Source organism: Peromyscus maniculatus, chromosome 7 (genome assembly GCF_049852395.1).
Source record: "Peromyscus maniculatus bairdii isolate BWxNUB_F1_BW_parent chromosome 7, HU_Pman_BW_mat_3.1, whole genome shotgun sequence".
NCBI classification, from domain to species: Eukaryota; Metazoa; Chordata; class Mammalia; order Rodentia; family Cricetidae; genus Peromyscus; species Peromyscus maniculatus.
Genome location: NC_134858.1, coordinates 86550881 through 86577466, shown reverse-complemented (window position 1 = coordinate 86577466; position 26586 = coordinate 86550881). Strand labels below are relative to the sequence as shown.

Sequence of the window (26586 nt, the reverse complement as noted above, 5' to 3'; positions counted from 1 at the left end):
GGAGAGAATGCATGGAAAGAAAGCTAGAATTTCGGGGCATTTGAGGGGTGGTGTGAAAAGTTTCCACTAGCGCAGTGGAAACTTCCTAAAATATATGAAGATCTTAATGAAGTCTTCAAATAATGGGAAGATTGAGTCCCAAGTGGCCATCTCTTGTCACCAAATGAAGCTTCCAGTACTGAGACTGGATTACATTCAATTGAGTTATTGGCCAAAGAGGTCCCTTGGAAATCTCCAAATAACTTAGCCTATACAATAGGCTGCTTTCCACAAACTGAAAGTGAGGTCCCACTGTAGAAGACATCACCCATACAACTCTTTAAACATGGAAGGGTCGAGCTGGTTCCTACAGGGAACCTTTGCTCCTATATTCTAGTGTCTTTGGTATGGGAAGGTACTATGCAGGTTGCCAAAAAGAAAAATGTAAACACCAATCTCATCACAAACCCTTTGATCTACAATGCTGTCCTGCCTGAAATATATTAGGGCAATGGTGGCACAAAGCTTGTGGGAGTAACCAACCAGTGTCTGTTTTGACTTAAGGCCACTTCTCTAGTAACCGTCTTATTAAATAAGAAACACAGAGCCAATGCAGAGATGAAAGCCCAAGAGGTCAGAGCTAAAAGCCTTACCCTTCACTGCTGTAGCTATCCTCTTCAGCCAAGAGACCTGCTTCCTGTGTGTTTGTCTTTATATTTACTTTCTGTTCTGCCTTCTCATTGGTTGCAAACCCAATCACTTGACTGCCTCATCACTGTCTGTCTGTACAGACCTCCAGGTCTTCTATGGTTGGTATTGAGATTAAAGGTGTGTGTCTCCATGCTGGCTGGAGAACACACAGAGATCCACCTAGATTTGCCTCCTAAAGCTGGGATTAAAGGCATGCACCATCACCGCCCAGCTTCTGCTATGGCTTGCTATTAGCTTTGACCCCCAGGCAACTTTATTTATTAATATACAAATAAAATCACATTTCAGTCCAAATAAAATATCACCATAAGAGAAAGAGTTTTTTTTTCAGGTGTTGGTGGTGCACATCTTTAATATCAGTGCTTGGGATGTGTAGAGGAATACCAAGACTACACAGAGAAACCATGTCTCAAAAAAACAAAATAGCCTCTGTCAAGTTGACATTAAATTAGCATGCTTGACACCATTAAATAGAATCCCGCAGCTACATCATATTTTTTATGGTGCTAGATCCAACTGAGGGTCCAGGAGGATCATTAAAAAGAGCTTTCTAACTCTAAAATAGACCCTTAGTTCCTAAGACTAGTCTCTGTTTTATACTCTAAATCTAACTACTCAATTAGTATTTCTAGCAAATATGCAAAAATAATCAAACAAATGACACTACTTTGAAATGAAATGCTCTTTGGGGAATATGTGAACCATTGATGAAAAGGAAACATAGTCTACCATCTTTTTCATTTAATAATATTTTTATATTTAATAGCAATAAATGGGGTAACAGTACAGGAGAAAATACTTTAAAAACACTAAAGTACTGGATTACAGCTTCATATGCTCGTTTGCCCCCTGGAGAAGTAAGCCTTGACAGGATAATTGAAGGTGTCAGGAGGATACCTGTATATGAGGGAACTCTTGGCAACATTCACGAAACTTAAACATCCATCCTCACAATCAAGGAACACACCAAGTCGGCCCAGTGGCTTCTCTATGTAGTGTTGGAAAACTGGGCATGTGGTAAGGAGACTGTATTGATTACCCTCCTTCACACACACAAGAAGAAATGCACCTTCAGATTCATTCATTTGGTTTCTACTCCTTAACCAGGAATCCTTACAGACCCCCACAGCCCAATCCCAAGAGTCCTTCAAATCCAGCTCCCAGTAATATTTCCCTGAGATGAAACTCTGTGATCCCCAGGAAGCCAAGCAGGATCCAGCAGTATTCACAAATGTATCCTTATGGTGAGGTCTGAAGATGAATCTTCTCATAACATTAAATAGGTTCATCTTGTAATAATGTACAATTATATTTTCAAAGAAGATGTGCACTGTGGGAAAAGTCAATATTTTAGTTAAACTGACCGTTTGTATTTCTCAGTTGAGAAAGGGCCATAGAGTCTTCTTGGATTTAAAAAGAGAAGGCTAAGACTTGAGGTTAAGTATGGCTCAAATACATCAAAGTAAAGGATTTCCACAAGAAACAGAATGTTAGATGCTGTAGAGGAGGGAGCGTTTTTAATCTATGGAGTTAAATCCAGTGTAAGAAATTAATTGTTGCCAGACAGTGGTGGCACACCCGTTTAATCCCAGCACTCTTTGAGGGGCAAAGCCAGAGAGATCTCTGTGAGTCTGAGGCCAGCCTGGGCTACAGAGTGAGTTTCAGGGAAGGCAAAAAGCTACACAGAGTAACCTGGTCTCAAAAAACAAAACAAAAACAAAGAAAGGAAAAAATTAATTACTGAAGAGTTTATAGGAAAATAATCAAATATCTCTATCACTGAGTACACTAAAATTGAATTAGGCTGTCCTGAATTACTTAACCATCCTTTATATCTCAAGGATCAATTGATGCTCTTTTTCAGCCACTATATCATACAACATGATATTGGTATTCCTTTATGTTTATTTATTTGTAAGTTGGCTATGAGATTAAATAGGATTAGAATGTGACTTACCTAGTCATGTTTCTGGGAAGTTAAAATATTTTAATAATTGCAAAGGTTATCACATTATGGTGAGGGACCTCTGGTCACTTTATCAGTGGAGACACTCACCTTGGAAGTTGTTATAATTTTCAATCAGTCCAGTGATGGGTATGGCATTGAGTTCTAGTTTCACAGCCTGGGGCATGCTCAGCTGCAATGACTCATTCCTGCAAGGAGAAGAAAATATTGATCTACCTGGTGCTAACGCTATGTATCATCACAGTGATTAGAAAAAAACTCACTCCAAGTACATCCAAATGGCTCAGGGGATAAATAAATCCCTAGTTACACAAGCCTTACAACTTGAGTTCAATCCTTGGAACCCTTGTTGGAAGAAAAAGACTTTCTCCTGAAAGTTGTCTTCTGACCTGTACATATGTGCAATGGCACAGGTGGATGCACACTCACACACACATAAATATAACAAATCAAATAAAAATCCCAAACATTTAATACAAAAACAATTGAGTATTTTCTCTGTGAACGCTAAGGCAGATTGGTCTATTTCATAGCATATTTCAGGGTATCCTGGCTTGCACTGATGGCTAAACTCACCTTCTGAATATGTCATCCAAACTCTGCAAACAAAAAAGAAAAACTTAGATTTCTGAGGAAATGACATACAATATTTGTTTATAAAGTTCTCATAAATGTAAGTCACCATCACACCTATCTATCCTGGTAAATTACATTTATGTCTCAGGATAATGCAAATGAATCAGATTGACAGAATTTGATTTCTTGATGAAATCAGATGAAAGTAAAATTTGAGGAGGACATAGGTATTGGTTGTACATTGCTTTTGAACCCCCACTTGTCTGCAAAGATAACGTTCCCTGAGCTTGCACGGTTAGAGGTCTGAGAATTACTGTGAATGGGAGGCTATTATGCACCACCAAGTAGGACCTTCCTCAAAATACCAATCTCCTAAACAACTCTGAAAAACACAACTTTAAAACAGAAGAAATTAAGTAATAGCTTTCTTTACAATTGTGTATAATACCCAAGTAGAAGTAAAAAAAAATTGTTGGAAATACCAAATACCGAATTTGGGCTTTCAGAGATGCAAAATACAAAAGCAAAAAATTAGTACATATTCCTTGGAAAATTTGCTACAACAATTTCAAAATGCTTGTTCTTTCAAGATTATTACAGAATTTAGTTTCTCCAGATTATTGCTGAAATGAATCCCCCTAACATAAATGCAGGGAATATTGAAAGCTATCTTAGAATAACAAACACCAAGTGGGCCTAAGACAATGAAGCCTCTTTCTGCACTCCTCCATGCTCACCTTCAGCAGGACAACATATGGCTCCTGGGACATTGCCATCAGCTCCTGATACATTTTTCTTAGTTCTTTGCTCTTTTGGATCATCATGGCTTCACTTGTCCTGAGTTTCTCTAAAACATATTGGCCTTCATTTCTCATAGACTCAATGTGTTTATCTTCCTCTTCACAGAGGAGTGGATGTAGTTTCCTATACTCTGTCCTGATCATTTCTTCCCGAAGAGTCAAGTAGTCCTGAAGAAAAAGGAACAATCTCAATCATATTTGTAAAGCATTTTATCCTTTTTCATTCCATCATCCTATGCTTAAATTTCACAAATGACTTCTAGAACTCTGCAAAATAGGCTGTTTGACTGTCTCCACATTTCAGAAAATGTAAATTCCTTGGTTTCATTTATTTCTTCTTTATTAAGTACACAGTTAAACAGACCCTAAACATTTTCACATATATTAGAGGTGCAGAACTGCCTGAAAAAAAAGGTATTGATTTATAATTCATATGTTCACAAATATATGAAACTCTGCATGTTGTAATTAGAATTCATGGTGTAATCATTGAGTCTAATGCAGTGTGCTGAACTGTCATCAATTCACTCATTAGTTTCAGGCTTTTCTTCCACAGCCAGACCATTCTTTTCATGTACAGTTATACTAATACTCAAAATTAGAGGCCAGCAAGACACCTCTTCCTAGTATTATATCCCATGTCTTATACTCAAATCTTGAATGATGGCTTTGAAAAATACTTGCCTCGACCAGATTTTGGGCATGAATCTCATACTCACCATCCACAGAGTTGTCATTCTGTTCTCTGCCTCTAAATTCTTTTGATTTTCTAGGATCTTCTCCCATAAAGATGCCATTTGCTTTAGAAGTTGTTCCTGTAACAAAATAATTTAAACTTTTCATTAATAGTACTGATGGACCAACTCTTAGGCAATAAATACAACTGCTTTAGTGAGAGTAAAAGGATCACATTGTTCCTTCTTTTTTTACTTTTGGTAACTATGAATTTTACATTTCAGAACTTAGAAAATACAGCATACCCCTTTGTTCAGGTATAGTGATTAATAATTATGGCTAATGTCTGGATAATTTGCATAAGACTGGGATTCCCAGATGCTTCTCTCTAGCTGAGTCCAATATACATTTTATAATTTAGTCTCCAGTCATAGACACTTTTAAAAGATAGGAATTTAGTATTGCAGTTTCCAGTGACGTGGGCATAATGTATCATAAAATACAAATGATCATTACAATCATAGGTCTCCCAAAGGATGCTAATACTTATAGTCACCTTTTCTTCATTAGATGATAATAAAGTGCCACTATTCTGAAAACAGTGCCTTTGTCATAATGAGGACCAGCATCTTCCTGTGGTTTGTTAAGCCTACCTCTCACCAGCTTGCTAGTTCTCTAAGAACCATCACTTACCATTTGACTCTCAGCAGCTGCTTCAATGGGACAGTGTCTGTGTCCTCTGTGCTCATCGGAGTTAGAGCAGGGTTGACAGAGGAAGATCCTATTCTCAGCACAAAAGATCCTCTTTGTCTCTTTGTGGGTCTTACACTTATGCTCATCAGAGCTCAGGTGCTTCATGAGGCTGGTTTGTCTGGTAATGGATACCAGCTTCTTCATAACAATGTTGGTTCTCAAGTCCTTCTGAGATGGTTCTCTGCACAAAGGGCATTGGACAGGAAGTTGGATGTCTTCCCAGGAAAGCTGGAGGCAGGCTCGACAGAAGCTGTGGCCACAACTTACAGTGACTGGCTCTATAAGGCAGCTCAGGCAGATGAAGCAGGTGAGTTCTTTCTGGAAGGCTTGTGAGATGTTTGATTCCATTTCTCTGAGGGAAGAAAAGCAGAATTGCTATCATTGGACCCCAGGAAAGGCAGAAACTTTATAAAATCTGATGCAAGTTGTGATTTAATTCTGTGTAGGGCAAGACAGACTTCATTTTTTGATGAACAAATAAATCTAGCCTAGGATTTTGGTTGCTAGTCTTCTTGACAATTTGTTCTGATAGAAATACTGATTTGATGTTCTCTGTCCTACCATATGCATATTTCTTGGAAACTCCGAATCAATTAGTACCTTGGTTCAAGGTCAGAAACATGTTCACTCAGTTCTTAGGAAAAAAATATACAATAGATTGATCAAACTCCTTCAAGTCCACATGTTGGTCTTTCACTACAGACATAGTAGTAAAACAACTGTACATCTAAACAACCAACACCTTTTGTTGTCTATCAAAGAAACATTCCCTACTTCACATGGTCTATAGTAAATGCTTTGCTTGATTTCTGATGTTAGTATCGTAGTGGTTCACATCCCACTGTCCCACCCCTTGACACTTGAAGGCAACAATAGTTACTTGTCTTCTTTCTGTTGAAAATACCTAACATGAATAAGAATTATGGAGGCTCATAATTCAAGGATATGTCCATCATTGTGGGGAAGAAATGGTGGCAGGAGTTTGAGGTAGCTGGTCTCATTGCATCCAAAATCAGCAAACAGAAAGCAAGGAATACTTGCTGCTCAGCTCCTGTTCCCTTTTTTCTTCAGTTTGAGAACTCAACTCATTGAATGAACTCAACTCATTGAATGGTCAAGTGATCTAATGAGCATTTAGTTTGGATCTTACCAACTGTAGAGAACCTTCCACAGATAATCCTTCACAGACATTCCCAGAGGTTTCCATTTCTTTCATAAATCCCATCGAGTTGAAAAATAGAGTACTCCCTGGCTTGTTTACCAAAGATAGAATTCCTGGGTTGAGTTTAAGGGATGAATCCTTGAGGCATAATTGAGGCTCTAATGACTACTGGAGACTTGGCTATCTAATCAACAGGTGCCCATTGCCCTTCTCTTTGAATATCTAAAGAATCTTGGTTTGATTGAGGTAATATCCTCCATACAATTTAAGTCTCTGGGGTTTGAAGCAAATGGAGTCAATGGCTTTAGCTGGTGGCCCTGTGTACATCAAAAACAATACAAATTCTCCTTTTCAACATTAGATTAGAAAAGAGATGGAGACTCCAATGCTGCCTTCTTTAACTTACTGGATGGCCCTCATTTGGTATTTTTTTTCTGTATGTTAGGTACTTCATTCCAAAATAATTTATAGACACAGAAATAATGAAAATTGCACACAGAATTGAAAAAAATGAACCAGATTTTAACCAGAATCTATTTCCTGGATAGAATAGTATGATTAGTTTTCTCTGATTTAATCACATGTATATTTCCAACCTAGTAAATCAATAAATAGCAGGAATAGCAAATTCTACCAAAATGGTAAACTACTATCGAACATTATTTCACACTGTATTATCTTCCTATAGTTTACAACAGAATAATAATAAAAATTTTCTTTTGTTTTATCTTGAATTTTCTTTTTTTGTTCTGTTTTTTTTTGTGTGTGTTTTTGTTGTTGTTGTTGTTTGTTTTTTGTTTTTTGAGACAGGGTTTCTCTGTGTATCTTTGGAGCCTTTCCTGGAGCTCACTCTGTAGCCCAGGCTGGCCTTGAACTCATAAAGATATGTCTGGCTCTGCCTTTGGAGTGCTGGGATTAAAGGCATGTGCTACCACTGCCTGGCAAATTTCCACTTTTATATATAATATTTAAAGAATGTATCTTTAAAAAGTAGTAATTTGCAATCCAGTCAAAGGATTTAATTTTTATTTAATATATATTTCACTTAATTTAGAGGTATTGCTCTTGCATCTGTGAGGTACATACAGAAATTCTCTAAAAATGTTTTTAGAGTTTAGAGAATGATCAAAATTGAATATTACCTTGTAAGTGTCTCTGAACATAAGACATCAGAGCCACAAAAGACTGCATATGGATAAACTAAAATTAGCTATGACTGTTACATATAGTAGTTTTACAAAGACCGATGACCAAATGTGAGCATAATCTTTCTGGAAAAATTGCAAAATGTCATTTTGAAGCAGAAACCTTAGTTTGGTAATGAACTAAAACTAGGAAATATCAACAACTTCCCACCTGTAATTTGCGCACTCACCCAAGGAATTGTCTCTGGCTTCAGCAGTGTTTACTGGAGACACAACAATATTAACTCAGCTCTGGGGTATGATCCTCAGTGTGTGGAGGGGATAGATCTAGCAGTCTAGGAGCCAGAAGATATGGAGACTCACTCTGTCTGGTCTAGAGAAGAATGAACCTGGCTGGCTCCTGGAGTGTCCTTATATACTCTCTAAAGACCACGCCCACTTCCTCCTATGTTGCTTTTCCTAATGCTTCCAATAGGTGAGCTCTTGTAAAATGCACTATTCTGAATGGATGGAAGATTGAATTAAATCTGTGGCCAATCTTCACAAGCAATTCTCCACAACAAGATTTCCTGAGTTACTACTTAACTGGGTGTGGTGGTAACTCACACCTGTAATCAATAGTGTCCTAAAGAATGGGCTGCTGAAGCAGGGAGAGTTTTAGTTCAAGGTCTGCCTAGGATATACAGTGAGAACTTTTCTAAAAAAAAAAAAGCATGTAAATTTCCTACAATATTTTACTGTATGTAAATATTTTGCAGTGTGTTTATTCTTTGCTGTTAATAATTTAACAAATGATGTCATCAATTTCTGATTTTGAAAAATATCAACATTAAAAATTGTTAATAGTTCTTTGAGAATTTTGTACAACTTCCTTTGATCATATTCACCTCAACTGCAACTCCTTCCAAATCCATCCTCTTTCCCTACACACTCAAATCTCTGTTCTTTAACAAAACAAAAATCCCATTCAATATATATCATTCTGTTTTAGTTCCAAACTTTTATAGTGACAATAGAGTTCAAAGATTCCTAGCTCTCCAGCTGTCTAGAGTTCAAATGAACCAGTTAGAGAACTGTATGGAAATTCAGATATGAAACGAGTCAAAACCCAAAACACAAGCCGGGCAGTTGTGGCACACGCCTTTGATCCCAGCACTCGGGAGGCAGAGCCAGGCGGATCTCTGTGAGTTCAAGGCCAGCCTGGGCTATCAAGTGAGTTCCAGGAAAGGCGCAAAGCTACACAGAGAAACCCTGTCTCGAAAAAAAAAAAAAAAAACCAAAACACTTTTATTCAGAAACTGCATTTCTCACTCTGTGGCCTTGGCTTTCCTGGAATGAGATCTGTAGATCAGGCTGGCCCTGAACTCCCAGAGATCTACCTGTCTCTGCATCTGAAATGCTGGGATTAAAGGCGTGTACCAACACTGCTACCAGGAGGAACCTGAAATATCTCAGTCATGTACTATTGATCGCTTTGCACCTGGATGCCGAGTTTTTAACTTTTATTTCTACTATGTTGTTAGTTGAAGTAAAATTACATCATTTTCTCCCTCTATTCTTTTTCACACTTCCTTTTTCTAGGCTCGCACCAGAAGGTGTGGCCAAAACTTAAGGTGGATTCTCGCACCTCAAAAGATCCAGATTAAGGTAGGTCTGTCCACTTCAAATGATTTAATCAAGAAAAATTTCCCACAAGAATAATCACAGCTTCTTGAGTTTCAGTTAATTCTATGTTATGCCCAGATTAGGACCCCCAAAGAGACCACCAGGAGACCAGAAATATCCAGAATGCAACAGCTAGGTATACTTCTTGGTGCAATACGAGCTAGCAAGGAACCCTCATCCGAAGTTCCCAGTGCAGCGAGGCAGGAAGGAGAGTCCCTCTTTCTTGGGGAGATTAGCTTTTGAAGGCAAAAAACACAAAATTCTTCAGAAAGGAGGGGGTTGGTAAAGGTCTACCCTTGATTGGTCCAGTTTTCCTGAGTTTGGACTTTTATTTTTTGCTCTGTCAGGAGTTTTACAGCCCATCTCCAAAATTTGGTCATGTTATCTCAGGGGAGGGGGGCATCTCGTGGTTAGTTACCACCAGACAGTCTGATTTTGTACTTTTAAAACTTCTGACTTCACCCTGTTGGGGAATGGGGAACTGACTTGGTTCTGGCTATTTTAAGATGTCCCTTTCCTCAGCTCTCCGGGCTTTAGGGGGAACTGGGGTGGGGGTCTCTCATTCCCTCTTTCTCTTGGCCATAGACGGGCTCAATCATGGGCCCCTAACTTGTTCTAGTTCGTGAGATTCCCATGTCCTCACTTCGGGGTCTGCATATGACTCATACTCAGTGGTCCTGACTTGAGTATAACCCCGTTGCACCATGAGTTGTATGGTGCCTAGTCTTTGTCTCATATACTGTAGTAGCTTGTTTATAACATAAGGTCCAAGTGTGATGGCCACCAAGAAAAGTATTAAGGGCCCTATGAGGGATGAGACCAGAGCAGTAAGCCAGGGGGACTGGGAGTACCAGCTCTTGAACCAACTTTGGGTAGCTTTATTTTTTTTCTGTTGTTGTTGTTGTTATTGTTTGTTTTTTTATTAAACCTTCCCTGACTTTTGCCATGGAATCTTTAACTATTCCTGAATGATCTGCATAAAAACAACATTCTTCCCCCAGGGCTGCACATAGCCCTTTTTCCTTTAAGAACAACAGGCCTAGTCCTCTCCTGTTTTGTAGGACTACTTCAGCTAGTGAGGACAGAGAGTCCTGTAGGTTGGTGATGAAGGTTTCTATTCTTTGAATATCTTCATCTATTGATATGTGGAGGTCTGCATAATAGCATTGCTGGGTGACAAGGGAAGCCGCCCCTGTCCCCAATCCTGCTATGCTAGTACCCATTAAAATAACAAGGGTAAGGGCTGTGACTGGCTCTCTTTTTTGTCTGAGGGCATACTGAGTGGCTTCACTGAGGCTAGACAGCTCCTCTGCTGCATGAAAAACCACTTGGGGAACTAGGCATATGAGGACATAGAACCCTCCAGTTTGGTTCAGCACAGTAACCTGGGCACAGGGTGTTAGACCAGAGGAGCATGCCCACAAAGTGTCATCTGCTGGGACCAGATACCCGGTTAGGCTGGCAATAGACTTGGTATAATTACAAAGAGGCAGGAAGTGGTAGGGTACCATATCTATACATAGTCCCTGACCCAAGACTTGTTCAAGGGTCAGGGAAGTATTTGAATGCCATCGGCAAGACCCTATAGCCTCCTTTTGTTCCTGGCACCCAGGGCTGTCATTGGGGGGGCAACATAGCCACTCCCTCATAATATGGTGGCTTTGCACTATAGCATAGCCAACAGGAGGTGGTCAACTCTGGTCTGGAGCTGTTCAAGAGTAAAAATGACTGTTGCAAGATTGTAAACAGGGGGCCTGGGGGCCCGGGGGCCCCGAGGGTCTTTCAGAAATGGTTTTAGTCACACGGGATGCTTTAGGTGTAGATGTAACCGACATGTTAGGGACATCCATGGGTGTGGTGGATCCAAGTGGAGATGCCATCCACCTTGAGAGCTGTTGGGGGGTCAAGATGACAAGGTAGGGTCCTTTCCACTGTGGCTCCATGGACTTGTGTTGATGCCTCCAGATCAGGACCCAGTCTCCAGGCTCAAAACTGTGAGGCTTAGGGGTAGAGGAGGGTGAGTACAGGGCCCGCAGTTGAGGCCAAATGTCTTTCTGCACTCGGGTCAGAGTTTTTAGGCTCTCAAGAAGGTCTACCTCTTCTGGTGGCAGAATCAACTCTGTCTAGAGGCTAGGCACAAGGGGAGGAGGCAGACCATGTATTATTTTAAAGGGTGTCATCCCCAGCTGATAAGGGGAGTTCCTTACACAGAACAAGGCAAAGGGGATGCAAAGAATCCTCATGCACAGTGCCCGGCACAATGAGGGAGGGAGGGGGGTCACCCAGTCACCGCAAGTCTCTAGGGCTAATTTGGTTAGGGTCTCTTTTAGGGTCCAATCCATTCTTTCGACCTGGCCTAAGCTTTGGGTCTGTAGTTTCCACTCAGCCCCCAATGCAGTGGCTATTCCCTGACTTACCTGTGAGATGAAGGCTGGGCCATTGTCTGACCCGATCATGTGTGGGAAGCCAAACCTGGGGAGGATTTCTTCCAGTATCTTCTTGGCTACCACATGAGCTGTCTCATGTTTGGTGGGGTAGGATTCAGTCTATCCTCAAAAGGTATCTACAAGAACCAACAGGTATTTATATTCATCCTTACCTGGTTTGATCTCTGTGAAGTCTATTTCCCAGTACGTACCTGGGCGGGTCCCTCTCATGCCGGTGCCCTTTTCTCCTTTTGCTTTGTAGACAGTTACCAGTTGGCAAGCTTTGCACTCCATCACAATTTTGTCAATCAGGTGCCTGGCCTGTCGAATCTTCAGTGGGGACCCAGAGATCAATTTTCTCAGCTTTCGAATCCCCAAGTGGGAGGTCTGATGGATTCTTATGAGTACATGCTCTCCTAGTAATCTTGGTAGCAGTATTTTTCCTGAAGGTAATTGCCACCAGCAATCCTTCTTGTTTGCTCCTTCTAATTGACTAGCCCATGCCTCTTCATCTGAGTTATATTTTGGCAGCATGGAAGGCTACGAAGTCCTGGGTCAGTCAGGATGGGTAGGGCTACAGGGCTCATAAGTATAGCTACCGCCCTTGCTTTTTTTTTTTTTTGGTTTTTCCGAGATGGGGTTTCTCTGTGTAGCTTTGTGCCTTTCCTGGAACTTGCTTTGGAGACCAGGCTGGCCTCAAACTCACAGAGATCCACCTGCCTCTGCCTCCCGAGTGCTGGGATTAAAGGCATGTGCCACCACTGCCCATCCCTCCCTTGCTTTTTGATCTGCCAAATTGTTTCCTTTTGAAACCACATCTGTCCCCTTTTGATGTCCTGGACAGTGCATCACTGCTAGCTTCTTTGGGAGCCAAAGTGCTTGTAACATTTTTAATATCTCTTATTTATTTTTGGTAGTCTTTCCCTCAGCATTCAGTAGCCCCCTTTCCATGTAGATTGCCCCATGGATGTGTAAGGTAGTGAAAGTATACCTACTATCTGTGTAGATGTTGATCTTTTTGTCTTGGACCAAGCATAAAGCTTTTGTCAATGCTATTAGTTCTGCCCGCTAGGTAGAGGTGCCAGCTGGTAGGGTTTCTGCCCAGCCCACCTCCCAGGTGGTGGTGACTGCAGCCCCTGCATACCTGTGTCCATCCCATACAAAGCTGCTCCCATCTGTGAACCAGGTTTCCTCCACATCTGTCAGTGGAGTGTCATGGAGGTCTGGTCAAATGCAATGCACTTGGGAGATTATCTCATTGCAGTCATGTAGGGGGGGCCTCTAGGTCTGGATCTGGTAGCATAGTGGCTGGATTGAGGGCAGCAGGCACCTGGAACGTTATTCTACCTGGATTTAGGAGCTTGGTAATGAGTCACTCTGGCTTTACTCATCCATCTGTCAGGAGGCTGCTTCAGAACCTACTCCAGGGCATGTGGAGTAGCCACCATGAGGCTTTGTCCCAAAGTGAGTTTGTCTGCATCTTTAACCAACAAGGCCACGACAGCAAAGATGTGTAGGCACGGGAGCCATCCTGCTGCCACAGAGTCCAATTTCTTAGATAAGTAGGCCACTGGCCTCCTCCAAGGCCCAATGCTCTGGGTCAGCACCCCTTTTCGCCACCCCCCTATTTTCATCTACATACAGGAGGAAAGGCTTGTTGATGTCAGGGAGACCCAGGGCTGGGGCTTCTAGTAATTTTTGCTTAATGGTGTCAAAGGCAGTCTGCCTTTCAGAGTTCCAAATCAAAGTCTGTTCTTTCATGGCCTCATAGAGGGGGCAAGCATTTTCAGTATCTCCTGGGATCCACAGTCTGCAAAACCCGGTAGAGCCCAGAAACTCTCTGACTTGCCTTACTGTCCTTGGTATTGGTATTTTTAACACTGCTTCTTTCCTGGCCTCGGACAGCCATCTCTTTCCCTCTTTCAGCACATGCCCTAGGTAAGTTACATGTTTCTTGCAGATCTGGGCCTTTTTAGCTGAGGCCCCATAGCCCAATGTCCCCAGTGTCCTTAGAAGATCTTCAGTTCCACCAAGGCACTCCTGGTGGCTATTAGTATATCATATACATATTGTAGAAGAGAGACATGGGGGTGCTGGGAGCGGTGCTCACCCAGATCCTCATGGAGAGCCTCATCAAATATGGTGGGCGTATTCTTGAATCCTTGTGGTAGTCACATCCAAGTCAGTTGCCCGCTTATTCCAATGTCTGGGTCATGTCACTCAAAGGCGAAATAACCTTGGCTCTTCGGTGCAAATGGGAGACTAAAGAAGGCATCTGTTAAATCTAGAACAGTATACCATTCTTTATGTGTAGGGAGCATACTTAGTAAAGTATAGGGATTGGACACAGTGGGGTGAATGTCCATTACCCTTTTGTTAACTTCTCGAAGGTCTTGAACAGGGCAGTAGTCATTCATCTGTGGCTTTTTAACTGGTAGGAGGGGTGTGTTCCATGCAGACTGAATGGGCCGCAAGACTCCCTCTTGTAGGAGTCATCTCACATGGTGGGTGATTCCCTTTTTGGCTTCCAGGGTCATGGGGTACTGGCGGACCTTCACTGGGTCTGCATTAGTCATAAGTTCCACATAGACTGGGGGTCTGTGTTTGGCCAACTCTATTCCCCCTGTCTTGGCCCACACAGTGGGGAATTATTGAAGCCAGATCTGCATGTCTGGACATTTGATGGAGGACCACTCTTGTTCATGGACATGGTATTCTTCCTCCAAAGGCATTGTCAAAAACACTCCAATAGCCCTCCCATCAGGGTGTTTGGCACCCTTATCAGTGAAATGGATCTGTGCCTTCATTTTAGCAAGCAGATCATGCCCCAGAAGGGGGTATGGGCACTCAGGAATGACTAGGAATGAGTGGGTTACCTGTCCCACTCCCAAGTCCACTGTTCTTTGGGTAGTCCATTGATAAGGTTTAGTGCCTGTTGCTCCCTGTACCCAGGTTTGTTTTCTTGACAGGGGTCCCCCAGATGTCAAGAGGACTCAACTTTACGCTCCTGTGTACCCCATGAAGTGGACAGGTTTCCCCTCCACTCTTAGAGTTACCCTAGGCTCAGGGAGGGGGGCTCAGCCCCATCCTCCCTAGTTGCTGTCTTCCTCCAGGGTGGCAAGGATGGAAGTTGGCTTCCTTCCTAGTCCCACTGATGTTTCTCTCTTGCTCCTATTTTTAGGGTGTTCTCTAGCCCAGTGTCCTTCTTCCTTCTTTCCTAGCTTAGGCCGGGACCTTTTTCCCTTCTCATGGCTTCCTGCATCTGCAGCCAGGAGCACTTTCTCCATCTGTGTCTGTTGCTGTTCCAATATCTTCGTCAGGCTCTTCTCTTGCCTCCTATCTCTCCTGTCCTCTCTCGACGTTCTCTTTCCCTTCTCTCTTTCTTCTGTTCCTCTGTCTCTCTTTTGTTATAAACCTTTTCCACCACTGCCACTAAGTCCCCCAGATTCCTCTCCCCTAGTCTTTCTAGCGACTGGAGCTTTTTTCTAATATCTGGTGCTGCCTGGTCACATAGGCTAGAATAACTGCTTGTTGGGCTTCCTCAGACTCTAGGTTGTATAGGGAGTATTGCTTGAAAGCCCCCATCAACCTCTCTAAATATGCAGCTGGACTTTCTCTATCCCCCTGCCTTACATCGTAAATTTTTGCCATATTAGTAGGCTTTGGAGCAGCAGCCTGGAGACCTTCCAACAGAGCCTGGCGGTAAACACAGAGACTCTCCTTGCCTTCTGCCATATTATAGTCCCAGTTATGGTGAGTGGATGGAAAAGCAGCCGCTGCCAGGTTAGGATCCACTAGGGGGCACCCGTGGGTCCTGGAACTAGCTTCCGAGCATTCTCCAGAATCCGGTTTCTCTCCTCCATGGTGAAGAGGACACCCAATAGTTGATTTACATCATCCTATGTGGGCTGGTGAGTGAATAAAGCTGTCTCCAAAAGGTTAGTTAAGTCTTGGGGGGGGGGTCCCCAGAGAATGGCTTATTTTGGGCCTTCCAGTTATATAGATCACTAGTGGCTAAGGGCCAATGGTGAAAGGGTTGGTTCCCTGCCTTGTCCAGGGGCCCAGCAGGCCTAAGTGGAAGGGCCACTGTGGAGTCTGGCTGGGGGGTTCCTCCCCTTCTACTGAGGGTGAACTGTGCTGCCCCCCCCTCGGCTATCAATGGCTGAGGCTCCTGGGCTTCCTCTGTAGGCACCGTAGGATGGACCTGGGGAGGGGAAGAATAGGGAGGTGGAAAGAGTTCTGCTTCAGGGGTCCCCCCTTGAAACACAGCACTGGGCTTCCTCTCCACTTCTTGGCCCGCTTGGGAGCTCTTGGGCTTGGTGGCCAGGACCTGAGTGCCTGGAACCTGTTGTGGGGGTAAGAATGGTTTAACCCAGTGAAGGGTACCCCCCTCTGTCTATCAGGCCCCTCCAGGTAACAATATAGGGGGCTTGGTCAGGGTGGGCCGAGCGGGGGCAGAAAATAATTTCCTCCATTAGGTGGATGGTCACTGCATCAAAGGTTCCGACTGCCGGCCACCCGACATTGAATGTGGGCCATTCAGATGAACAAAAGGTGACCCACTTTTGCTTCTTGACAATCACACTGTTGTTGCAGGCAGTCTCTTGAACATCCTGCCAGTGAGCAAAAGTAAAGTCTAAGGGTGAAGATGGGGTATTCCCCATAGTGGAGTGAGAAAGTCGAAGATAAAAACCAAAGAAAAGAGAGAACAGCAAAACCACAGCCACAAGAAGACACAAAAAGACTTTAACAATTTCCTGGGACAAAGTACAAATTAGCACTTCCTCCTGTGGTGGTGGGAGATGCCCAAAAACAGTCCTATTGGGTTGTTTAATGGTCAGGAGAGGATCCTGATCACTTCCCGGAAGAGGCTGCTGAAACCAAACGGTCACCTCTGAGGTGACCTCAAATGGCTCGGGACTGGGGGGTCCCTTGCCCAAATTGGGGAAGGAGGCATCCCTCTTTCTCTCCAGGATCACTGTCTAGACACATCTGTCCCAGTGAGAGCCTGCAAAGTACAAATCAGTTGACCATCGACTGTACAAAACAAAAGTAACAAGACAGAGGCACAAACAGGAGAAAGCGTTCTTACCGGTAGAAGTCAAGGAGCCTCTGGACCTTGGGGTTCCCGGTGGGGTCTCTGGGGGATCCTGGATGGGCCCCCAAGATGTTATGCCCAGATTAGGATGCCCAAAGAGACCACCAGGAGACCAGAGATATCCAGAATGCAATAGCAAGCTTTACTTCTTGGTGCAATACGAGCTAGCAAGGAACCCTCGTCCACAGTTCCCGGCACAGCAAGCCAGGGAGGAGAGTTCCTCTTTCTTGGGGAGATTAGCTTTTGAAGGCAAAAACCACAAAATTCTTCATAGAGGAGGGGGTTAGTATGGGTCCACCCTTGATTGGTCCAGTTTTCCTGAGTTTGGACTTTTATCTTATTTTTTGCTCTGTCAGGAGTTTTACAGCCCATCTCCAAAATTTGGTCATGTTATCTCAGGGGAGGGGGGCATCTCGTGGTTAGTTACCACCAGACAGTCTGATTTTGTACTTTTAAAACTTCTGACGTCACCCTGTTGGGGAATGGGGAACTGACTCGGTTCGGTGTCTGTGCATGTGTGCTTATGTGTTATCATATTCATGTGCATCTATATCGCTATCCCTGCTCACTAGGAAATAGGTATTTCCTTTCCATAACTCAGTTTGCTCAACTCACAAGAGGTTGTAAAAACCCCAGATTGTCAGCATCCTTTGAGAATCAAAAGGATAGACTGTGTTATTGAGTTCTTAGCCATGTAATCCTCCTCCTTGCCAGAAGTCCCTGTTCATCCACTTGACTGAGAGAAAGGTTCAGCACAAAGACTCATCCTGCCTTCTGAGGAACTCCTCCTGAGGATAACCTGAAATATACCACCTACCCCCAAATAACTATGTCCTCCTTCTGACTCACCGAGTTGCCACGAGAAAATACCTTCCAAGTAGCATTATGGGCTCGATCATACACACATGCAGACCTACAGTTGTCTTAATATTAGAATCCATATTGGTTAGTCTATATCTAGGACTTAATGGGAGTGCATGCTCTCTGTTACCTGCCCAAGTAAGAAGAAGAATTCAGCCTCAACACAATGATTTTCTCTACTTACTATCCATATCATCCACTAGATTTTTATTTAAAAAAAAAGTTAGCTCCGGCGGCGGAGAGCCTGGCGAGCTAGGGAGGGCGGCCTTCTTCCTCCGGGCCCCCCGCGGCCTCCGGCCTGTGCCGGGTGAGCCCGGGGTGCCCGGGAACAGCCTGGGCCTCCGTCCCGCGGACCCCAGGAACCTGAGCCCTGACAGCAGCTGCCCGCCCGGCCGACCGCGATCCTGCAGCTGCCCTTTCCCCCGCCGACGAAGCGCCTCGATGGCGGCGACCTCTGCGCACGGCCTCCTCGACTCCATCGGGCCCCTGCTCTCCAGGACCGGGCCTTGGAGAAGCCCCAACCAGGCCTTCGAGAACTTCTCCAGCCCCTGGCGGGCGTGGCACGGCGGAAAGAATGGCGGCCCCCCGAAGGCCGAGCTTGGCCCTTCGGGGCCTCTGCAGCCTGAGGCGGCGGGTCTGCGCAGGAACACTGGGCCATCGCTGGGAGGAGACCGCCCGGTTGACGAGCCCCCCCAGACCTGGATGATCAGAGGCCTCGACGGCCCTGGAGGAAGGTGAGCGGAGCCCCCGCATAGCGGCCGGAGGAGCGATCCATCGTAGGGCCCTCCTCCCACCCAGAGAAGCCGGGACGTGACATCGCATGCAGCCGTCAGCAACGCTGGCGAAGATTTACCCACCGCCGTAGAAGGCCTTGTACATAATATGAAAAAGCTGTTCTCAACCTTATCCCCGACCCTTTTAGAGAGACCTTTGGCTAAATCGGGACATCTAGCTGTAGAGATTGCCGACGCAGGGTAAAGTCGAGGTAGGAAATCGGAAATCAGGTGTGTACCCAGCCGTCTTGGAAAACATCGTAGACGTGTCTTCTAGAAGTGACTTTGAAATGGAATTGTTTAGGCCACCTCTAGAAAGACCCAGGAGCAACACTCGTCCTTGTTTGTTCAGTAGTTAGAGGACCCAGCCGGAGGAAGAAGAGGTCCGGAGCCAGATTGGTCGTGTGAAGACGACGTCTTTTTTTGATGTTCTAACTATTGTATTGTGTATGCATTGTATTCATTCCCCACCCCCACGTGTGTGTGTGTGTGTGTGTGTGTGTGTGTGTGTGTGTGTGTGTGTGTGTGTGTGTGTGTGTGTGTTTGACAATGCCAAGTATTTTTTGGAAATATCTTTCTAGATGCTCTAAAGTGCCTGACATATTTTATAAGTAGCGAAACAACACATTATGTAAATACGTTCTTGTTAGGATTCATTTGAAATATTCTTTGGGGAGGAATAGCCGCACCCCTCCTGAGTTGACCACATTGTGTTTGGGCCCTGGTTCCCCGAAGAAGGGCATGCAGAGCTCAAGCCATTGTGCCCCATGGGTGGAAAAGAAACCACTGTCTCATTGTGTTTGGCTTTGCTGTGTACATAGTACGGGTAAAGGACATAGGAGTCCTAACTTACACCATCTAGTCACTCTAGATGGTAAAGAGGTTGCCAGTGTATGACAAAGTAGAGGTAGTAGAACAATACATTTTGTACTTTTTGTGTTAAAATTTTTTCTTTTTGTGTTAGAAAATTTTATTACTCTTGTTACATGTGTGCCGTTTACTGGACTGCTGTGTACATAGTGGACAACAGTCCTTACTTGAAACATCTGGTCTATCTAGATGTTTAGAAGTGCCCAACGTATGTTAAATGTAGAGGTAGTAAAATAATCACTTTGTAAATATCTTTTTGCTAAAATTCATGAACCGCTGCCTTTTGGGAGTAGAATTTGAACCCCTCTGTGAGCAGTACTGTCTGTCCTTGCTCAGTGGTTTGGAGGAAGTACTGGGAGGCAGCGTAGTCATGTGCTAGTGTGTTTATATGGGACCTTTCGGACGCCATTTCTGTAAATTTGCATTTTGTTTTGCTAGGTATATACTGTAAATAATGGACGAATCTGTCTGAAATCTTCAGCTTCTAGTCTCTAGATGTTAGATAGGTTGCCAGTCTATGACAAAGTAAAACTAACACATTGTGTACCCTGTTAAAATTTATAGGAAAGATTGTTCTGTAAATGATTTGGGGATATGAATTTGTTCAGCTATTTCTAAGCATTACATATGCCTGTATTTGTCTACTGGTTTGAAGGCAGAGAGGAGGAAGAGAGTGGGTCAAAGCCCAGAAGGTTGTGTTTAGAAGATACCTCAGATAATAACCATTGCTTTGCGAACAGTTGTTTACCAGTGCAGTGTGAATAGCAGACATTATTATTATTATTATTATTATTATTATTATTATTATTATTGAAATCCCTAGTCTTTCTACATATTTAAAAGTACTTGACACATTTAAAAGTAGAAGTAGTAAAATACTATTTTGTGTAAATAGTTTTTGAAAAACTGGAGATACTATGCTTAGACTAGTTAACCCACCTCTGAGAACAGTGCACCCGCTGCACTTGTTCAGTGGATTGAGGAGGTGGGAGGAAGAAACTGCAAAAAGATTCCCTTAGCTTAGCGTGCTAGATAGACACCTTTAGCTTACCCGTCACCTGTGTGGTAGATTCACTTCATTTAATGTTGCTGTTCTGTATATAGTGTACAGACTGGACAAAGGAGTCCTCATTTTATGATCTCTAGTTTCTAGGTGTTGAAGAGGTTGCCAACGTATGACAAATGTAGAGTTAGTGAACTAACACATCCTGTATACTCTGTTAAAGTTCATAGCAAGGTTGTCTTCTGAAGAGAGTTGTGAAAGTATCCAAGTGATGGGTGCCTGTGTCATGTGGTACAGGGGAGAGGCTGGAGAAAAAGAAGGACAGAGACCAGAATGCTCTCAGCAGAAGACACTTTGAGATCTAACCATTGTTACATGTGTGTGTTTTCCACACTACTGTGTATATAGGGGACAAATTTATGTCCTCATCTGAAACATCTAGTCCTTCTAGGTGTTTAGAAGTGCACAAAGTATGTTAAAGGTAGATGTAGTAAATAATACATGTTGTAAATTCTTGTTTAAACTCGTGGTGAAATGCTGTCTTTGGGAAATGGAATGATAAAACCAATTCTGAGCAACACAGACTTGTGCTGGTTTGGGAGGGAGGAAGAGAAAGCGTATGAAGGGCCTAATACTAATGTAAGTTTGGTAATGCAAGATTAGCCATTGTCCTTTTTATGTGTGTCTTATTTTGTGATATATCATGTATACAGAAGATAGACAAGTCCAAATATACAGTGCCTAGTCTTCCTATATGGTAAAGAGGCTGCCAGTGTGTGACAAGTAGAGTTAGTGAAAAGACATGGTTTAAAGTTGTGTTAAAATTCACAGGGAACAAAAAAAACCCACTTTGGAAGTGAAATTGTTAATATCCCCACAAAAACATGAGTTACATAAACTGACCCTTGGGTTAAGAGAGATGGGGGAGGTTCTAGACCGGGACGTTGCTATATAAGTATGTTAGGTTTGTGCAGCTTCTTTATTGCACTGCATTGTGCATGTGCTGGGGAAACTGAATGTTACTGAAAACATCTAGTCTTTAGACTTTTAAGTGCATAATAGACTTGCTGTGGTAATGCATTCCTTTAATCCTAGGCTGAGGCAGGTGGACCTTGTAAGTTCCAGGCCAGCCAGGGCTACACAGACTTTGCCTCAAAATAGTAAGAAAATGTGCATAATGGACTGGTAGGGTGGCTCAGCAGGTAAAGGCGCTTGCCACCCAGCTGGCAGACCTGCCTTTGATCTCCAGGATCCACCTGATAAAAGGAGAAAACTGATTTACAAATTGTCTTAGCCTCCATACAAGCACAGTGGCACGCATGTGCCCACATGCCTATGCTATTCATAAATGTAAAAAATGCACAACATGGTAAAAACAGGGGGTTACTAACACCTTTGAAGGGTTGTTATTTCATAGGAATGGTTCCCTGGGAGGATGGGGTTGTTAACCTTGGTCTTTGAGCAGATGCTGTCACCAGGTGTGGAGTGCATAGGGAGAGAATAGTGCAGAGTAAAGTGCTGTGCCTGTTGGCTGGTTCCCAGGTGTCTAGCCATTGTTCCGGTGTGCATTTCAGTTAATGTTGCCAAGTATTAGAGGGTAAGTCCCAGTGAAGTAGCAAGATAGTCACTATAAGTGTCCTGCTAGTCTTTTGGAAGGGCTGTCTTCTGGGGGTGACCTTTGTACTGCTCTCAAGAGAATCATCCCGAACTGGAGTTGTGCAGAGATGAGGACGGATGAGGGAAGAGCTCTTTGCTAGGACCATCACATACAGAAAACCGTTGCAACTGTACCCAGGGATCCATATGTGCATTTCTGGGAAGAGACTTGTGTTTCTTGTGCACACAGTTCATTCCACAACGTCTGAAATTATTAATGTCCTAAAGGAGAGCATATGGTTAAAGGGATGGCTTGACAGATTGACAGAAAAGGTTCCTCTTGAGCATAGAACTGTTAAACCATGTCTGGACAGTGTGAGTTAATTCATGTTGCTAGGCTGACTGTGGAGGGGCAGAGGGAGGCTCACAGGGCGAGATCTGCAGTGCTGTGCTGTGCTGAGACTAACATCCTGAGAAGCCCTGCCGTAGGAACATCTTCAGCTACTCCGTAGGAATACGTTTATTGAGCAGGAACACGCCTTCTTCCTCATGTTTTAGTATATAGATCTGATGATAAACTTAGGAATGCTGTACTTCATGTGGTCTGTGGCTTTGTTTTCTTGTAAGCTGAGCATTGAGGAATGCAGAATTTTAATTGTAACTTCGCCAGTACTTCTATCTAGAGGCCTGCTGCCATTTTTGTCTTCTATGAAATTTTTGTTGCCAGGGAAGACAGGATTACAGTTTTGTCTGACAGATTGAAATAGCGTGGTGTATTCTTGGTTATCAAAATACTCCTGTAGCGTGGGGTTTTTAGTTGGTGAATATTCGAAATGTGGGGGAAAGCATGGTACATACTGTATAATCTCAGTTCCCTAAATGTATGTACACTTGCAGCGTCTAGAAGGACACGTCAAGCTGAGCTGCTTGTGACTGGGGGGCTGCTCTTGGCTTCTTGTGTTGTGTTTCCTGTAATGCACATACTACAAATAAATGCTTCTTTTAAAAGCTTAAAAAAAAAAGTTAGAACTCTTTCTTGACTGAAAAACTAAAAGTATTGAAATGGTCATACCTACCCCCAGGTTTACATTCAAGAATATCTGACTGTCTTCCTATTTTAGCTGGATTCAATTGATTTAGTATCTACTAGAACATCTTAGATAATGATTCTCATTTAATTGGTCGTGACACACTCTCACAGACAGCCTTGAATCCAACAAGAGAAAGCCTGGCTTTAACCCACATGACCTAAGGTGGTCACATCTTGGAATGAAATTAGAGGACCAAAGGAAAAGAAGAACTCAGTCATAATTACACGTTATATGTATAGGAGAAAGTATTTGGGATTCATTGTGTAGTCTCTGGATGGAAGTAGTGTGACATCATTTCACAGTTAAAGTTCTTCTCCAGATTCAGTATTGGAAATTTCTGTGTCCATTCCCTCATTCCATGTACCACTTCAACTTTTTGGAAGAATGTGGGTGTTGGAGTGATGAATAACATTCCTTCTCCAGTTATTGGGTTTAGAATCTATGAGGCGACACAACAACAGTCCATGTCTGTGCAATTGAACTGAAGACATTCTGTCATTGAGGGCAGCACCATGCCATGGGCTGGTGTAGAGGACTGAACAAAAAGGGGTGAAACTAAAATCAAATCAGCACAAGCATTCATCTCTCAGTGCTTCCCAGTTACACATGCAATGTGACCTGATGATGCATCCTCCCATGACCATGATGGATTATGTCCTCTGAAACTGAGGGGAAAAAACCATCACAGTTGTTTTGTAAGGACAAGATGAAAATTAACCAATATAGTTGGTTAGTTTTAAATTTCTTATTAGTTGCTCTTCTGCAGTGGCTTAGAATGAGGTCTGAAAACAGGACAGGAACTGATGGCAAAGTCTTCATTTTGCACATCAAAGTCAAGGAGATGATTATGTTTAATTGACATCCATGCTGCATCTATGGAAATAACCGAGCCCAACCCAGTGAGCTCTTTCTTACATCAAGATATGCCCTTTAGAAATGATTCACAATCACAGAAAACTTACCTGAAATGGGAATGTGGCCAGAGACTAGAAGGAACAGCCTTCCTGTATTATATTTCTAGGTCAAACCAGAGGAGTGACCTTTGATCATCTAACTGATTAGTTTGAATTAACAGAACCAGACTGTTCATTACTCTTTAAATAGCAAAGTTTTGTCCAGGAAATGCTAAAAACTAATTTATATCTCATCTGAGGATGCCACTGTGTGCTGTGGAATTATCCTTCTGTACACTGTGTAATTATGTCACTATGGTTGGTTTAATAAACAAACTGACTGGCCAATAGCTGAACAGGAAAAAGAGAGGTGGGAAATGCTGTGGGATGTTCTATATGTCCTGTGGGAGCCCATTCTCAGATTCCTCGTGGCTTTACCCAGCAGGTCCACATAGAGGATGATTAGGACCATGGGCCTAAGTGCAGGTGTCTGAGATGGTCTGCACTTGGCTGTTCTGGGGTTTGGTCTGTATGTCAAGTTGCTCTGTTTGGTCAATAAATAAAACCTGATTGCCTGTGGCTAGGCAGGAAGTATAGGTGGGACTAACAGAGAGGAGAAATAAAAGAACAGGAAAGCAGAAGGAGTCACTGCCAGCCACCCCCCAGGACAAGCAGCATGTGAAGATGCCCAATAAGCCACAAGCCACGTGGCAAAGCATAGATTTATAGAAATGGGTTAATTTAAGCTATAAGAACAGTTAGCAAGAAGCCTGCCACGACCATACAGTTCGAAGCAATATAAGTTTCTGTATTTACTTGGTTGGGTCTGAGCGGCTGTGGGACTGGTGGGAGACAAAGATTTGTCCTGACTATGGGCAAGGCAGGAAAACTCTAGCTACAGGGAAAGCCAAATCGAAAATGATGGAAAGAAGAACAATGGAGTCACAGGAGACCCCAGCCAGCCGCCAAGGAAACAGATCATGCAGAAAATAAGGTAACTAGCTATGAGGCAATGTATAGATAAGAAATATGGGTTAATTTAAGTGTAAGGGTTAACTAATAACAAGCCTGAGCTATCAGCCAAAGCATTTACTATTAATATAAGCCTCTGTATGGTAACTTGGAAACAGCTGCCAGGATGTGAAAACTCTGCCTTCAACTGTGAACTTGACCTGGGAGGAGTGGCAGAATCTCAAATGATTCTCAGAAGATGCAATACAGCAATGAAATGTTGGAAACCTAGAGCAACCTGTTGTCACTTGGCAATTCTCAGGAGAAAGCACTTAAGGCTGTTTAGAAGTAAGCTTCCTTTTGTTTGTTTCTTTTTGTGACAGGGTTTCTCTTCATTGCCCTGCCTGTCCTGGAACTCCCTCTATAAATGAGGCTTGCCATAAACTCACAGAGATCCACCTGCCTTTTCCTCTCCAGTGCTGGGATCAAAGGCACGCGTATCAATACCAGCTAGATAGGGTTAAGCATCTAGGCCATGTATTAGAGGATTGTTCACTGCTCTCTAGTGAAAGCGCTACATTTGCATTTTTATTGCACTGACCCTAAAACCTGGTCTTTTCTTTCTTAAAGAATCTTACTTAGCAGAATTTTTCTCAGTCCTACATTATTACTTATCAACAGGGCATTGCATTCCTAAACCTGAGTTGATCTTCAAATTGGAACTGAGAGCAGTCCTGGGAACATCAGTAAAATCTCCAAACCGGAATCTACCAGGTTATTCAGTATTCATGGATGGGGCGTTCATTTCTAGCATACATTGGCCATTTCACCAATTTATCCCAAGTTCCATATGTGAGGGCTCAAAGTATTACATAGTCTACAAAGAGAATTCTCTCATGTGTGTTCCTACCTTTCACTGATGAGTATTTTCTTAGATTCTCCAAAGTCTAATCTCTGACTCTGCTATTTGATGTTTTGCTCTGGTATTTCTGGTCAGCTAGTAGTTAGCTCCATCCTCTGACTCAGGATAAACTTTGTCAGTCTCAGGAGTGTCAGAGTGTGATCAAAACATCCCACAACATTTCCCCCTTTTTGTCTAGATAAAGAAGAAGGTTTTAATTCTAACACATTTAAAGCATATGCAGTAGGGACAATTAGTAGGCAAGGATTATATTCACAATGTCCAGGCCATTTGCATTTGGCTAATTCAGAGAAAATACTCCATTATCTATCCTATCTTAGTGAGTTCAAAGTTTTTACCTAATTCACTTTCTATCCTAACTTGTAGTACCAACACAAAATTATCTTTTGGGGTCTTAAAACTTTTTTTTCCTGATGACACTATATTTAATTATTGCAGTCAGTTAGTTTTAACTCTTTCAGGACACACCACTCTCCAATCAGTTACCACCTTCCTGCTGGTGAGATGACCCATGAGGTAAAGTCACTTGCTACTAGTTCTGACAACCTGAGTTCCAACACTAAGGATCCCGAAGGGGGAAGGCAAGGATTGCCTTGTAGAGGGTGTAATGTGACCTCCACATTGCTGCCTTTTCAAGAGCACAAATGCGCAAAAGAAGTAAGTAAATGTA

The 26586-nt window shown here is 43.0% G+C and overlaps 2 pseudogenes; both read right to left on the bottom strand.

The window, feature by feature from the left end:
• Window positions 1-11268: 11268 nt before the first annotated feature.
• Window positions 11269-12392, bottom strand: LOC143274404 (uncharacterized; annotated as a pseudogene).
• Window positions 12393-12560: 168 nt separating this feature from the next.
• On the bottom strand, window positions 12561-16522 carry LOC143274403 (uncharacterized; annotated as a pseudogene).
• Between the last annotated feature and the right edge of the window lie 10064 nt (window positions 16523-26586).